Raw genomic sequence first — 14762 nt, forward strand, 5'->3', positions numbered from 1 at the left:
TAGACAAAAGCATTCTTTAGTTTTTGAATTTGAAAACCCACGAAAATATGTTAAGATAGGAATATAAATGCCTTAAGATATTCAAACAGTTTTCCTTCAGTTCAATCGGATGTATTTCAGAGTGACGCTTCGAGGAAGATGGCCATCGAAGGTGAACAAGAAATACGAAGGAAATGGCGTAATGTTAAGTTCAAAATATTTCGCTTCTTCCGAGTAGACTTCAATCCTGTGGTCACATTTGTCTCCGCGGCTATAATCTGGGGATTCGTAATATTTTGCCTGCGATGGACGGACACATCTAAGCAAGAAATCCCAACATGGAAGGATTGGATAACTCTAACTTGGACATGGCTGTACATCGGGACACAAGATATATGGGCAATATTCATCCTCTATCTGCTCTTCTCCAAGTATGGCAAGTTAAAGCTCGGCAAGCCCAATGATAAACCAGAGTACAGTGACGCTACTTACTTCACTATGCTGTTCGCTGCTGGCATTGGTGTTGGACTGTTCTACTTTGGTGTCGCAGAACCAATCTATCACTACCATGCAACCCAGTCATAAAACTGACTATGGAAACCGTTATCAAGGACACCCGATCCTCTTCTTGTTAACGGCTAGTAACGGTCTTAGTTAACTAACAAAACATGGTTAATAACCGTGACAGACAACTTCCTCTACTTGCCGGAAGTTACGTTGTTACGGTTTCAGCCGTGTCGGCAAGGTTGCTGAAACTCATCCAAACATTGTTTACGGATTTTGTACTACTAGTAGTGTTAGCTCATCTAATTATACTTTTCTTTATCGATGCCCAAAACGCGACGCTCGTTCATTCCCAAACCAAAGAATCGCAGTTCTTTCACTGTTCGATCTTTGATTTCGAATCGAAATCGAAATGTAAACTTCCCGATCAAAGATCATAGAAGAAATGCATTTACTACGTCGTTTGCCTCAAGCTTTGTCACAGACGAGGGTTCCTCTTCAGATGGCGTAAGCATTGATTTATTCCAGCCAACAGAAAGAGGGAAGGAGGTAAAAAAACAGAAGTGGATAGATCGGAAGAGTAAGAGTGTTGAGGAATGGCAGAAATTGAGGGATGATCTGCAGGAAACGTGGCTTACGCAGGAGGCCGCCATAGAAGGGAAAGCATGCGTTCAGTGTGTTGAGCTGGGCCGTGAAGTTATTGGCACAGTTCGTTGTAAAGACTGTGGCCCTTACCAATTTTTCTGTGAAGACTGTGCAGTTAGACTTCACTCAGAGAGATGCTGCTTTCATCTACTTGAAAAATGGGAGGTGAGTGTAGGGTTTACATGTGAGCTAGCAAAAATTATTGAAATGAATCTTCATACTCTACGAATAAGCATAGACAGTGTTTTTATAAGTTTTTATTTTCATTATTTCTATAGAATGGGTTTTACAGACCATTTTTTATCCGAAAGTGCATGGGTTCACCTCCAGAACAGCATAAACCAACGTGCATAAGGAAAGAAAAGATATTAAACCTGGTTGATGACAGAGGTAAGTAGCTACATATATATCAGTTTGAAAGTCATAAATGATAATAAGACTATATGAATTTGGGTAATTGTGATTTATGAGATGTATTGTTTGATATAGGTATTCACAACGAAGTTGAGTTCAAGTTCTGCTCTTGCGAAACGGAGGCAGCCACCCTTCTTCGCCATGGATTCTGGCCATTTTCTCCACAAAACCCCCAAACAGCCATCAGCCTTAACCTGTTAAATATCGTGTATCTGTACATGATGGAATGCCAAGTCTCTCTGAAACGCTCTTGTGCCGTGATCGGGCTCCTATCTAATCCTTTTCACCAAACTAAGGTTAAACATAATTTAAGTGTATTTGTATAAATTATTATAATTAATCAATGTTTACATTCATTTAATTTGGAAGCACGTATTTAAAATATTCCATTTTGACATTTATTTTATAATTGATATTTAATTTTAATAAATCAGACTAGCTAAATAGATCTTCCAAGGTTAAGATCAGTTAATATATTTCCATGTTTTATAAATTAAGACATCTACCCTGGGAGCATAAAATTATATCTATATATTTATATTAATACCCATCATGATTGGTTGTACTACATGAATGTTTTAATATTGTGTAATAAACAACAACAAAAAAACAAATATATACCTTTATTTACTATTTTACTTCTAAAAAGGACCCTAGTGTCTGAAACGTCAGTAAGTTTTCTCATTTTACAGTGTATTTCCCTGTATGTGTACGTACTAGGGTGTTTTCTTCATTCACACAATTTATGTACAGTAGATGTGATATTATTACACGTATTATGTATAAGTTAGAGGGGGAAAAAACACCATTATGATATTGTATTAAATGTGATGTTTAATTATAGTTATATAGATCCTGTGTTTTTTTTTTGACAGGTCAATGTTCCTGATGTATATAAGAGTCTGGTTAATAATGAATCATACCAACAGTACTGGTAAATAGATCATTATATGTATATACTGTAATTTTATTGTGTTGTCTTCAGTACTTCTGAAGCAAATATCTTGAAAAGTAACCTTTGTGTTCATTTACAAGGTTGTGACTACAACCTGTATGGATGACTGTAAGCTAGTTTAAAGTGGCAGTTCAAAAGGGACATTTGGATGTATGCATAATGTTAATGGGTATTCACTGTTCAACAATTGTCTGATTAATATTTTTGTCTGTTATTTCAATTTTTAGTCTGTTTAGATACCATCTTAAATACAAAGTCACACCATGTGATCCTGGTAATGTTTGCCCAGCATGTCCAAAGGTTTGCATGTTAATCATTATTTAACAAATTGACATCTGTTCAGATTTTTATGTGTCTGTTCTATTATTAACGATAAATTGGTTGGGTCATCACACATCACATTGTCAAAGTAGTGTGGATCCACGAGCCGTAGCTAAAGTTAAAGTTTTGTTAATACAAAACTCAGAATGATTGACAAAGTTCAATGAAACTGCTCAATTCTGAAGTTATTTCATTGGATTCATAGGGCCCAACAGAAGGACCAACCATTCATTCCTTTGATGCCTGCTTTGGCCTTGTAAGGAAGAAATCTTCAGGCGAAAGTGTTCATCCACCTTCACTTGAGGGAATTTTTTTCTTGCCACAAAAGAATGTTGATGATTTTGTTGAAAGCTATTCAACAAATTCAGTGTCCCAAAAAGGAAACAAGGTTTCATCTGTAAGTAATATTTCTATGCTATATCAATTTAGTTGGGTAAAGATAATATGTTGTTTCTATTTAAATGATTTTACAATAATTGTAAATTTATTCCAATTTGTTTAGTCAGGGTTTCTATAGTGATTTAAACATTCTCCTCTACGTCCCATTTACCACTGACTTGTGTTGCACAAACTAAAAAAAAATCAAACAGATCAAAGTTTTTAAATCAGAGACAACAAATTTCACAGCAATTGTATTTAGCCAGGGGCTGATCTCAACTGTAATAGCTAGGTTTTTAAATTACTTTGTCCTGTACATGTATTTTGTATAATGAAAAGCATTTTGGTTTTGTTAAGGACTGTAATGAATTCCACGCAGGTGAGATACAATCTGTGATTAGATCCAAAGGAAAGTCCAAAGTCTGTAGTGAAGAATATACACGATTAAGCCGTGAAAGTAGGCTTTATTCAAGTAAACCATGTGCTTACACAAACATGGCCGTCGTTACAAAACGTGAGATTCCGCTGACCTAAGGCAGGCACTTACACAGGTAACCCAACAACTAGTAATTACTAAAGAGTGTTTTTGTTAATGTTTGGTACATTAATCACTATTATCAGTACATTCACCCCTTCCTAAAGATTAAGCCTATCAATGGGATGACTTCCCCGCTGAGAGCGTCTCAGTACAATGGGGGCCTGTTTACTTTCATGGGTAGTTCCGTGATTGGCACCGTTGTCAGGTAAGAGTGCTTCAGCGGGCGGCGTTGTTGCAGGTTGGACTTCAGCCGGTTGGGGTGTGGCAGATTGTGCTTCAGCTGGTGTTGGTTGCACAGGTGAGACTTCACTTATCGGCTGACCTCGGGGAGCGAGACTTCTCGTAGACACTGTTGTCTCCCGCCCATCAGGGTAGCGAACATGAGCATAATGTGGGTTCGCCTGGAGCAGGTCAACCTCATCGACGAGGGGGTCCATTTTGCTGTTTCGAACGTTACGCTTGATGTATACAGGACCAGGTACAGACAGCCAAGTAGGGATGGAGCTGCCAGTAGAGGACCGACGAGAGAAGCCCAGAAAACGCTCATGAGGCGTCTCGTTCGTTGCAGTACACAGCAGAGAACGGATTGAGTGTAAGACATCAGGGAGGACATCTTGCCAGTACTCGGCTGGGAGGGTTTTGGACTTCAGGCAAGCTGTAACAGCCTGCCAGACAGTGCCATTGTATTTCTCCACCTGTCCATTCCCGGCGGGGTTGTAACTTGTAGTGCGGCTCATCGCAATACCTTTGCTAGTCAGGAACTCTCGTAGCTCTCGACTCATGAATGATGCTCCCCTGTCTGAATGCACATAGGCCGGCATGCCAAAAAGAGAAAACAGCGTGGTAAGACACCTCACAACGGTGGGAGTGGATACATCAGGACATGGGAAGACAAACGGAAAACGAGAATACTCATCAATGATGTTTAGAAAGTACCTGTTCTTGTTGTTGGAGGGTAGAGGGCCTTTAAAGTCAATGTTTATTCTTTCAAATGGCTGGGTAGCCTTAATGAGATGAGCTTCTTCTGGCCGGTAGAACTTGGGCTTACACTCACAGCAGACAGGGCAGGCGCTTACTGTTTTCTTGACTTCTTCTAGTGAAAACGGTAAGTTTTTCGTTCGAACATAATGCCAGAGTCTGGTAACGCCTGGATGACATAGTGATTCATGAAGCTTGTAGAGGGAATCGTGAGTAGTCGTAGCACAGCTGGCTCGGGACAAGGTGTCTGGTGCCATATTCTCTTTACCGGGTCTGTAGACTATGTCAAAGCTGTAACAACTGAGCTCGATTCTCCAACGCATTATCTTGTCATTCTTGATCTTCCCTTTCTGTCGTTGGTTAAACATGTAAGAAACTGATTGTTGGTCAGTTTTTAGAGCGAAGTGGCGACCGGTGAGAAAATGTCTCCAGTGTCTTACAGATTCAACGATAGCTTGAGCCTCCTTCTCGACAGCAGAGTGCTTTAGCTCACTTCCTTGCAAAGTACGCGAAAAGAAGGCCACTGGTCTCCCATTCTGGTTGAGAGTGGCTGCCAGTGCTACTTCCGAAGCATCTGTCTCAACTTCAAAGGGGATACTTTCATCTATGGCTGAAACAATGGCTTCTGCGATGATCTTCTTTATTCCTTGAAATGCCTCTTTGGCTTCCTGAGGCAATGGAAAGGATTTACAGCTTGTGATGGGCTTTATTCGATCAGAGAAATTTGGTACCCATTGTGAGTAATAGGAGAAAAGTCCAAGACATCTGTTGAGGGATCTTGAATTGTGTGGCAGAGGAAGCTCTTTCAAGGGCCGTAACCTTTCAGGATCAGGACTAATGGTACCTTCTTCAATGACGTAACCAAGTAAAGGAAGACGGCGCGTGGAGAAGACACTCTTGCTATCGTTGAACTTAAGATTGGCATTTCGTGCAGCATCCATGAAGGATTTCAAGTTGATGTCATGATCAGACTGATCCTTTCCACAGATAGTTATGTTATCCAGGTAGGGAAATACTCCTTTCAGATTATGGTCTTCGACTAGTCTCATCATTTCTCTTTGGAAGCATGCTACCCCGTTGGTTACTCCAAAAGGTAACCGGGTAAACTGATAGAGTCTGCCCTTAGCTTCAAAGGCAGTGTAAGGCTTGTCTTCGTTTTTCAACGGTATCTGGTGGTAGGCACTTTGCAGGTCAAGGGTACTGAAAACTCTAAACTGAGCGATTTCGTTGATAGTGTCACTGATTCTTGGCAATGGGAATGCATCAAGCTGTGTGAATCGGTTGATGGTCTGTGAGTAATCTATAGCCAGACGTTTCTTGTGGTTCTCGTCTTTAGTTACAACTACTTGGGCTCGCCACGGAGACTGACTGGGTTCAATGATGCCTTCCTTTTGCAATCGATCCACTTCTCCACTGATGAATGTGAGATCTTCTGCACTGTAGCGTCTGGATTTAGCAGCAACTGGATGACAATCTGATGTAAGGTTTGCAAAGGGTGAGGGCGGGTCGATGTTTAACGTAGTTAGGCCGCAGACAGATAGGGGTGGCTTTGTTCCACCATACTCAAACGTGACGTGGTCATGTTGAGACTGGAAGTCAAGTCCCAAAATGAGATCAGAGCATAGGCCGGGCATTATTGACAGGCGAAATTCCTCATAGCTGTGTCCTTGGTAGTTAAGGTTGACGGTGCAGAATCCCTCGGTTTTTGTACATAATGCTGATGCCGCCATGGACACTGTACTAGAAGAAGGATTAACAGGAATAGCAGCTGCTTCTACTAAACTTGGGTGAATATAGCTTTCGCTGCTACCACTATCAAAGAGCGCCTTCACATTCCATCCTGAATTGACTATGACAGTAGCAGATGAGGCCTTAAGAGCTTGCGGGGTCCCAACTGAGGCAAGTGATGGTGGCCAGAGGGCCGCAGAGACGTCACCAGGCTTTGACGGTTTCCCTCGACAGACTTGTGCAAAATGCCCCTTCTTCTGACATTTATGGCACACAGCATCACGAGCTGGGCATTTGGCACGGGGATGCTTAGTATTTCCACAGAAGAAACATTTGGGACCACCGGTCGTCAGTGTTGAAGCTAAGAGATTGGGGTCAGGTTGAGATGACGCTGGCGATGTGGTTTCAGGTGACACACCTACGGCTGCAGCATTGAATGGCTGAGAAACTGCGTAGCTTTCAGAACTTCGCATGGCAGAATCAAGAGCTCTAGCTTGATCGAACATTGTCTTTAGATCAAGAGTTTTATTCTCCAAAAGCCGCTGACGAATTTGATTTGATTGCAACCCAGTAATGAAGGCATCCCGGACGTTCTCTTCACAGTATTTAGCAGCCGTAACAGATTGGAAATTACATTCCTTGCTGAGCACCTTTAGAGCTTGTAAATACTGGTCCAGTGTCTCTCCAGGCTGTTGTCGTCGAGTTGCAAGAACGTGTCTCGCGTAAATTTCGTTAGTCGGTCTAACGTAAACATTTTGAAGCGATTGCATAGCGGATTCGTAGCTTGGATATCCTTCGATGTACTCAAAGACTGCAGGTGAAACGAAATTGGTTAACACTCCGAATTTATTGAGACCTTCATCGGGCAGCACTGAGAGAAAATTCTCGAAAGTTCGTTTCCAGTGTATCCACGCTTTGGATGCTCCAGTATCCCTTGGATCGACGCCGAAACGTTCAGGACGTAAAACTTTATCCATTTTTGGTTACTTGAATAAATTGTAGTGAAGAATATACACGATTAAGCCGTGAAAGTAGGCTTTATTCAAGTAAACCATGTGCTTACACAAACATGGCCGTCGTTACAAAACGTGAGATTCCGCTGACCTAAGGCAGGCACTTACACAGGTAACCCAACAACTAGTAATTACTAAAGAGTGTTTTTGTTAATGTTTGGTACATTAATCACTATTATCAGTACAAAGTCTTTGACGAAAAAGCTGTGCTTGGAGGAATTTGTCGACATGAATCACCAACTGTTGGATTTATGAACACAAAAGCAGGGGAAAAGTAGGAGTTTTGTGATTTCTAAATCTTAATCTATAATTATAGCTAAAAATTGTGTATAAACTACTTTTTCAGGGATTCATATTCAATTTACATACCTCAAAAATTCTATACAATACTAAAAACTGTGTTACTATTTTTTTAGGATTTCCTTTTCAATTTACTACCTCAAAAATTTTCTAAATAAAAACTCTGGCAATGTGTTTTTTATCTATAACATTGGTTGTATCCTTCATAAACATCTTCAGGTAAAATATCATACCATATACGGTATATAAATTTAATTGCAAGTGTATATAAATAACATTATATGCGTAATATATTGCAAATTCATTTTTCATATTCTTATAGTTATTTTGTTGTCTTGAAGAATGGACCTTTAAATACCATGTTGGACCAAGTTACGCTATCTTTACCGAGTTTTCATTGTTTTGGCCACAAATACTCATGTCAGGTATGGCAATTAATATATGACATCTTATTAATTATTAATTACAATGGATTGTTGTTCTATGCATACATTTTATTTGTTATCTCATATTTGAAAAATTTCACCTGTCACATTCTATTATGAAATAAAGTTTAAGGTTTTCGTACAAGTATACCAATTTCTCTAAATTTCATGGTTCATCACAAAATATGTGTAAAGAATGGATTTCCTTCAGTTCTCTTATTCTTAGTTCAATGGACGCACTGAGTGTTGACCATTTCTTAAATGACTTATCTACAGTAGTCTTAATCGCTTCTGTTCAAGGTGAAGTATGGCCCAAAGAGATGCAAAGGAATTGGCCTGTCAGATGGAGAGGCAATGGAGAGGTTATGGTCGTATTTGAGAAGATTTTCTGCAATCACAAAAGAAATGACTGCCTCCCATAGAATAGATATGCTTACCTTGTGCCTTGTACACTACATGGAGCGTTCTAAAGCAAAACTTGGTATAAATTGATTGATAAGATAAATATAAACTACTATTTCGTTTACTCATTGTGTTGTTAATGTCATTATTTTATGTTACAACTTAACTTTCATGCATCTGGTGTTATGAGTACAGAGCAATTTGTAGACATATCATTTACCTTTAATCAGAATTATAAATTTTGGTTTTGATTTATTACAGGACCGTTGTTGGTTACCAGAATTAAGAGAGCAAAGAAAAGCTTGAAAAATTCTGAAGAAGAATTAAACAATATACTTGCTACTCTATCAGGTTCTATAGCCAATTATATTATAGAAGTTATAATTCAGCTTTTTCTCCTTAGAGTTCACTCTTAACAATATAAATCTGGACATGTCAACATTGTGAGTGCTTGTCCTAAAATCCAAAAAAAAAAATCTAGCAGTATGTAGATTGAATGTCAATGTATATTTTTTTCGCAATAAGAACTCCAGCATATTGTATACGCACCCCTAAATATTTCTTTTCAGATTTATCGTTGGTGTAATGTTTTTGTTAATGCTGTGTCTAGGTATTTCAACTACCGATGTTTCACAATGGATTTGCAAAGAATCAACTAGTGCCTTGGAACAGAAAGGTTTGCAATTTACTTTATTGTTTATAGTTGTTTAGAAATAATAAAATACTATGAATTTTATAATCGTATATTTGATGTATAATTATTATGGATCAGTGCATTCCTAATATTATTTTCATCTAGGTCATTGCAACACAACCACTAACATATACTTTTTTGCAGTCAGTTGCTCAGTACATTAAATTTTACCTTTTTCTATTGCTGTATAATAATTACCTATTCTTTTGGTTTCAGATTCATCAAATCCCATGTCCTGGAAGGAAAACTATGTGTCTAAACTTCTGGAGCTACAAGAATTAAGGTTTGGCAATAGCTAATTAATGGAAAATAATTTACTTAATTAGTTTATAACTATATTTTTACTCTTTTCCTTTAGAACTATTTCTTAAACATTAGTGTATACTAAACAAAAATATTTGATTGACAGAAATGAAATGACAAATACCGACAATATTGATTCTGTAGTGGTCTTAGCACGAACCTTTAAAAAGTAAGTTTGAAATTTATTTCTTTTATGACGTGTAGGAGTTTACCATATGCTAATAAATTTCCAAAATGTGTTAGTGCTTTCAAAAAAAGGGCCTGCACTACCATAAAATCGATTTATATTAAAGTAAGCATCAAAAGATCAACTAGTATAGGTGAAATATACTTACTTCCCTGACAATAATAGTGTTTCTGGAATATGAAACACCATACTTAATGACATGTATATCATTAGAGAAGAGAGGCACAACTTAATGATTTCCAATTATTTTATATCTATATATTTAGGAAAGATGCAGAGATCAAGAAGCTTGAAAAAAGAGAAAAAATTTAAAAAAGGTGGCTTGTTTCAGATGCACGTTTTCATAGTACTGCTGAAAAGGTTTCTTTGCAGAAACAAAAGGAGTTGAGGGAAAGTCTTCTAAAACTTGCTCAGGAACGCTGGTTTTTGATTAGTTTAAAATCAAAATATGCAGGTAAACATTTTTTGCAAAATATGTATGAAATTAAAAATAGTAATAGTAAATTACATACTGTAATACTTGCAACTGGACAATGTCACTCTAACAATACTCAGTCAACCAACCACTTCCCCCTCCCCTCCACCCTTTATTTAAACAGACACATAGACACAAAATATAAACCAAAAGTATATTTATTTGCTGTTAAGTGTTGTACCTCCGTGTATGTTTACCTGTATTTTTTATTTTTTATTCTTTTCAGATGGGCAAAGCATTGCCAAAAAGCTTTCCAAGTCTATCACCAAGACAACAAAGGAAATTCGAGTGGTGGTGAAAAAGTTCAACAACAACATCCCTTTGTTAGCTACTACTGAATACAAGACCATTGATGTCAAATCTGCTTGTGATCCAACCTCTCCTATCTTCGGCCAAGATCAACAAGAAAGTGCTGCTGCATTTCCCCTTTCAATAAAAAGGAAAGCTATGGATTTCTATCTATTAGCCCAGCGCTCTAAAGAAGAAATTGCATTGCTTACCCAAGAAATGCATCAGACTTTAAGTTATTATAATGACCTGAAGCATTCATTGTCCATTTCTTTAGATCAGCCAGAAGCGAATGTTGGCACCACTTCCTCCCTTGGTGTACAGAGTGCCATTAAGCATCAACTATTTCTTTTAACCAACATAATTGCCGAACTCACTCATTTGTTCTCCCCCTATATTGTTGTGGATGAGACAGAAGGGCGAAATACTGTAGAGGGTGTAAAAATAAACGATGCCGAAGGAGTGAGTGGTGATGAAGATGATTTTAGTAGTTCTAGTGATGATGATAGTGAGGATGATGATGATGATGATGACGACACTGATGATGATGACAACGATGAGGCAGATGATGACAACGATGATGCAGATGATGACAACGATGATGCAGATGATGACAACGATGATGCAGATGATGACAACGATGATGCAGATGATGTTAACAATGAAAGTGGTGATGATGATAGTGATGCATGAGTAACTAAAATAATAACAATGTACATAATTCCTTTTATTACTTGCCAATAAATAAATATCGTCAATATAAAACTCTAATAAGGTGTTTAACATTTGCATATGGTTGATTGATATTCAATAAATCGATCGAAAGTATAATGTTACTAGTCTATTGGGCAGTGATAGAGTCAGAGAGCAAGGAGTTCATAGCGATTCTACTCTGGAACAGGGTATATGAAATTACGCTCTCTTCTCTCTGGAGGAGGGTATCTATTTTCGCAATACCGGAACAGGGTTTGGTTTTCAGCGATCGTGCTCTAGTATGAATTTCAGCGATTTTACTCTGGAACAGGGTCAGGGTTCAGAGGGCTCAGCGGCATATCTCTACCCTAAACGGGCAACTGTTTTACAGTTCAACGCATGCGTGCAACACCGTATTTCATATTGGTGAACTCAGAGCAGCGATATAACGCATGAACATAGGGAAACTCAACGGAGCATAAAAACTTTTAAATTTACACTCATTTGATATCATCCAAGTGGGTCTGTGTGGTTTTCTACCTCAAAACACAATGAGCACTATAATGTGATTTTAGAGCATTATATAAAAACGCACATTATTCTTCCATGTTACAAGGAGAGTTTTTTCTGAGCAAATGTGGCCTCCTTTTATGTTATTTGATTTTGTTTTTAATTATAGACAAATACTTCTATATAGCGGGTGTACAGAGTGGGCCATCGAATTAAATTATGCATATGTCTATATGTTGGACCACTCTATAGAAATCCCAGGTGTACGAATGTATGATGAAAATTTGTGTCGCTATATAAACTAGTTTATAGAGTGCGGAGGGGAAAAGGTATGTTAGAACTTGATGGTAGGGCGGAAGGAATTAAGGTGTGTAATGAAAGTGTTTAGGGTAGAGGTGTCATGTGTCCATATCATGAATATATCATCAATGTATTTTTTCCATTCCTTTTTTCGTCTTCTACACCCTCTTTAACAATACTTTCCTTACTTAACTCTCCTCTCATCTCCAGTCCTATATAACTAGATAAAGTCAGAGGGCAATCACTTTTCATGATCAGTAGCAAAAGCGGAACATTTCATTCGACATTATTACAAGAATTAGTATAGTTTCGCTTCATTACCTACGGTATTAGTTATAAAAGACATACGTATTTAAATAAAACGCAATCATATTATATTAAGAGGTTGTGAATACCTTTGCACCGGCAAAGCATCATAGATGTTAATAACAAAATTAACACAAACAAAAACAAAATTCGCACAATTAAAATGTACACCGTTTTCACATATAATTTTAATCGATTCGAGTATTTAGCGAAATATTTAAACTAAATACATTTTTTCAGTACTTTTTGTTTCGATAACTTGCTTTTTACGCCTCGAAATAAAGAGTTTGTTGAGAACGATTAAATTATCTTGTTCTTCCATATAGTGCTTAATCGGTCATATACTGTTACATAGGCCTTAAGTAATCGTTTTGGACGGGTAACGTTAAATGTTGCAAATCATCATTTCCGAGCTAGTCAGCCATAAAAACGCTACAACCTAAATCAACACAGCCTTGTCTTTCCCTCAATAGCATTCAAGGGTCAAAGAACCAGCGTTAAATGATTTTTGTTTCAGTTTTTTAATATCAGTAACAAAATTAACACATACGTAAAAACAAAATTAGCACAAATATGTTTGAAAGTCAAGTATAATTAGCTATGATTAATTCTTACCCGAATTTTAAAGTAAGTATGTGAGTTCTACATCTCACAGGGGTTTTATTTTCTTGTATAAAATTTAGATGCTTGGCCTATTTAATATATAAACGCCATGGGTAGGATGCACAGGAAACTGTTAATTTTTACTCACGATTATATTCTGTGAAAAAAAGAATTGTGCTTTTCATAATTCTCTAAGCGTTTCTAATCAAGCAATTATATAGAACTGTTTGTCATTTTTCCCCTTCTAAATAACACCGAAGTAGTAAAAAACCTATTGAAACCTGTTGATATCTGGAGTCAAACTTGTACGAATTACTTAAACTTTGCTATTAGATCATTACCAAGTTCATTATACTCGTTGAATCTACTCATACCGACGACTGCTAAAATAAACATATACGTACCAGCAATTTCTCTTGTCCTACACAATCTTAACTGAAATGAACAAACTTGACCTTTTGGAGGGTGTATAGTGTGTTATTTGTGGGTTGCGTAGCGTCATTTACGCAGTGGTGCAATCGATGCTACATGGGACACGAATAACGTATATTTGCCACGCCCAAGAAAATCCATTCACTTTTTTTTTGCCTATCAGGAGGGCCGTTTGTTATTTGGCCTTCCTAGTGGATCAAAAATGAATATTCCATTCGCACACGACGCATGCACAAGGGGAATTCCCAGTCCATATTTTATTCCTACAATATTCGTCAGTGCATTGAGAGTGAGTAGGAAAAAAATGCAGTTTAATGAACTGTGATCACCCCCAAAACATTTTTGTATCCGCTTTATGGGAAACAAGGCGGGGTTACAGAAGCTGATTGTGAAATAATGGTGTATATGGCAGTCGATGAAATGCAATTTATACATGGGAAAATTGAAATGACAACACTTAATTTAGAACATCATTTGTATACGATTACTAACCTAATACAATAACGCGGTATCAGACATTTTCAGACTTTGCTGATTTTCTTTCTTCAAGCAATCAATCCCTTTATTAGATGTGCCGTTCTACTAGGCCACAAGTGAGCTAAAGTGACAAGTGATACTAAATTGGGGACGCCTAATAAGTACACTTAACCGATTACTGATAGTATAGCGAATATTCTATGGTATTAGAACTGATTATGCATATATTATATTATGTAGTATATTGGTTGACTTATTATAAGATCTATAAATTACATATGGAAAGCCGGTGGGGATATATATCGTCATAGTAACCGCTTTAATTGCGGTCGCTGACCAGATACATAGTAGGCTCTAATATCGATAACACGAGGTGATCGGAATTGCTCGTGTGAAGGAATTTCAGGATCTCTCAAGGATGCTGGGAAACGAGGGACGTTTACGGCAACGTCTCTCGATTTCCTAAACGTCCCTCGTTTCCTATCGAGGGTGCCTACGATCGAGGGAAGGTTAATCGAGGGTGCCTAAGAATTAGACAAAGCAAAAAGGAGAAAAATAAGAAAAGTGTTTATTCGTGATAAATAACCTGAAAATCCTGTGACTTCGCGACAACATAGCTGTTCTTTCAATGACAAAGTAATTCAGATTATTACATTTTTTTTTTGATATCACAATATCATTTAAAAGAAACCATGTACAATAAAGTTCGCGCGGCTTGTGCAAATGCAAGCAGTGGGAAATTTTACTTTTCATTCATATTTCATACATAATTTTGCCTAAATTTGTGTACGGTTTTGATTTTTTATTTGCGTATGCACCGTACTCATTCTTCGAGAAAAGTTTGTAAAATATTGTGCAAATGCAAGCAGTACTTCGAATGTTGAAGAAATAGAAAACGCGCGCGCGTGCTGCAT

General features: G+C 37.6%; 1 non-coding gene across 1 annotated transcript; it reads left to right on the forward strand.

The window, feature by feature from the left end:
- Positions 1-651: 651 nt before the first annotated feature.
- Positions 652-11358, forward strand: LOC116298713 (uncharacterized). The gene is made up of 18 exons (XR_016119388.1): positions 652-1293; positions 1407-1518; positions 1618-1838; positions 2418-2476; positions 2725-2797; positions 3024-3215; positions 3554-3727; positions 3818-3939; positions 7584-7727; positions 7870-7972; positions 8095-8178; positions 8479-8659; positions 8842-8931; positions 9191-9256; positions 9491-9557; positions 9684-9746; positions 10031-10218; positions 10466-11358. It is a non-coding gene; the product is annotated as an uncharacterized LOC116298713 (transcript).
- Positions 11359-14762: the final 3404 nt, after the last annotated feature.

This window comes from Actinia tenebrosa, unplaced genomic scaffold, assembly GCF_029948245.1.
Source record: "Actinia tenebrosa isolate PJP-AT-01 unplaced genomic scaffold, QUT_ActTen_1.0 PGA_scaffold12__29_contigs__length_12842862, whole genome shotgun sequence".
NCBI lineage: Eukaryota > Metazoa > Cnidaria > Anthozoa > Actiniaria > Actiniidae > Actinia > Actinia tenebrosa.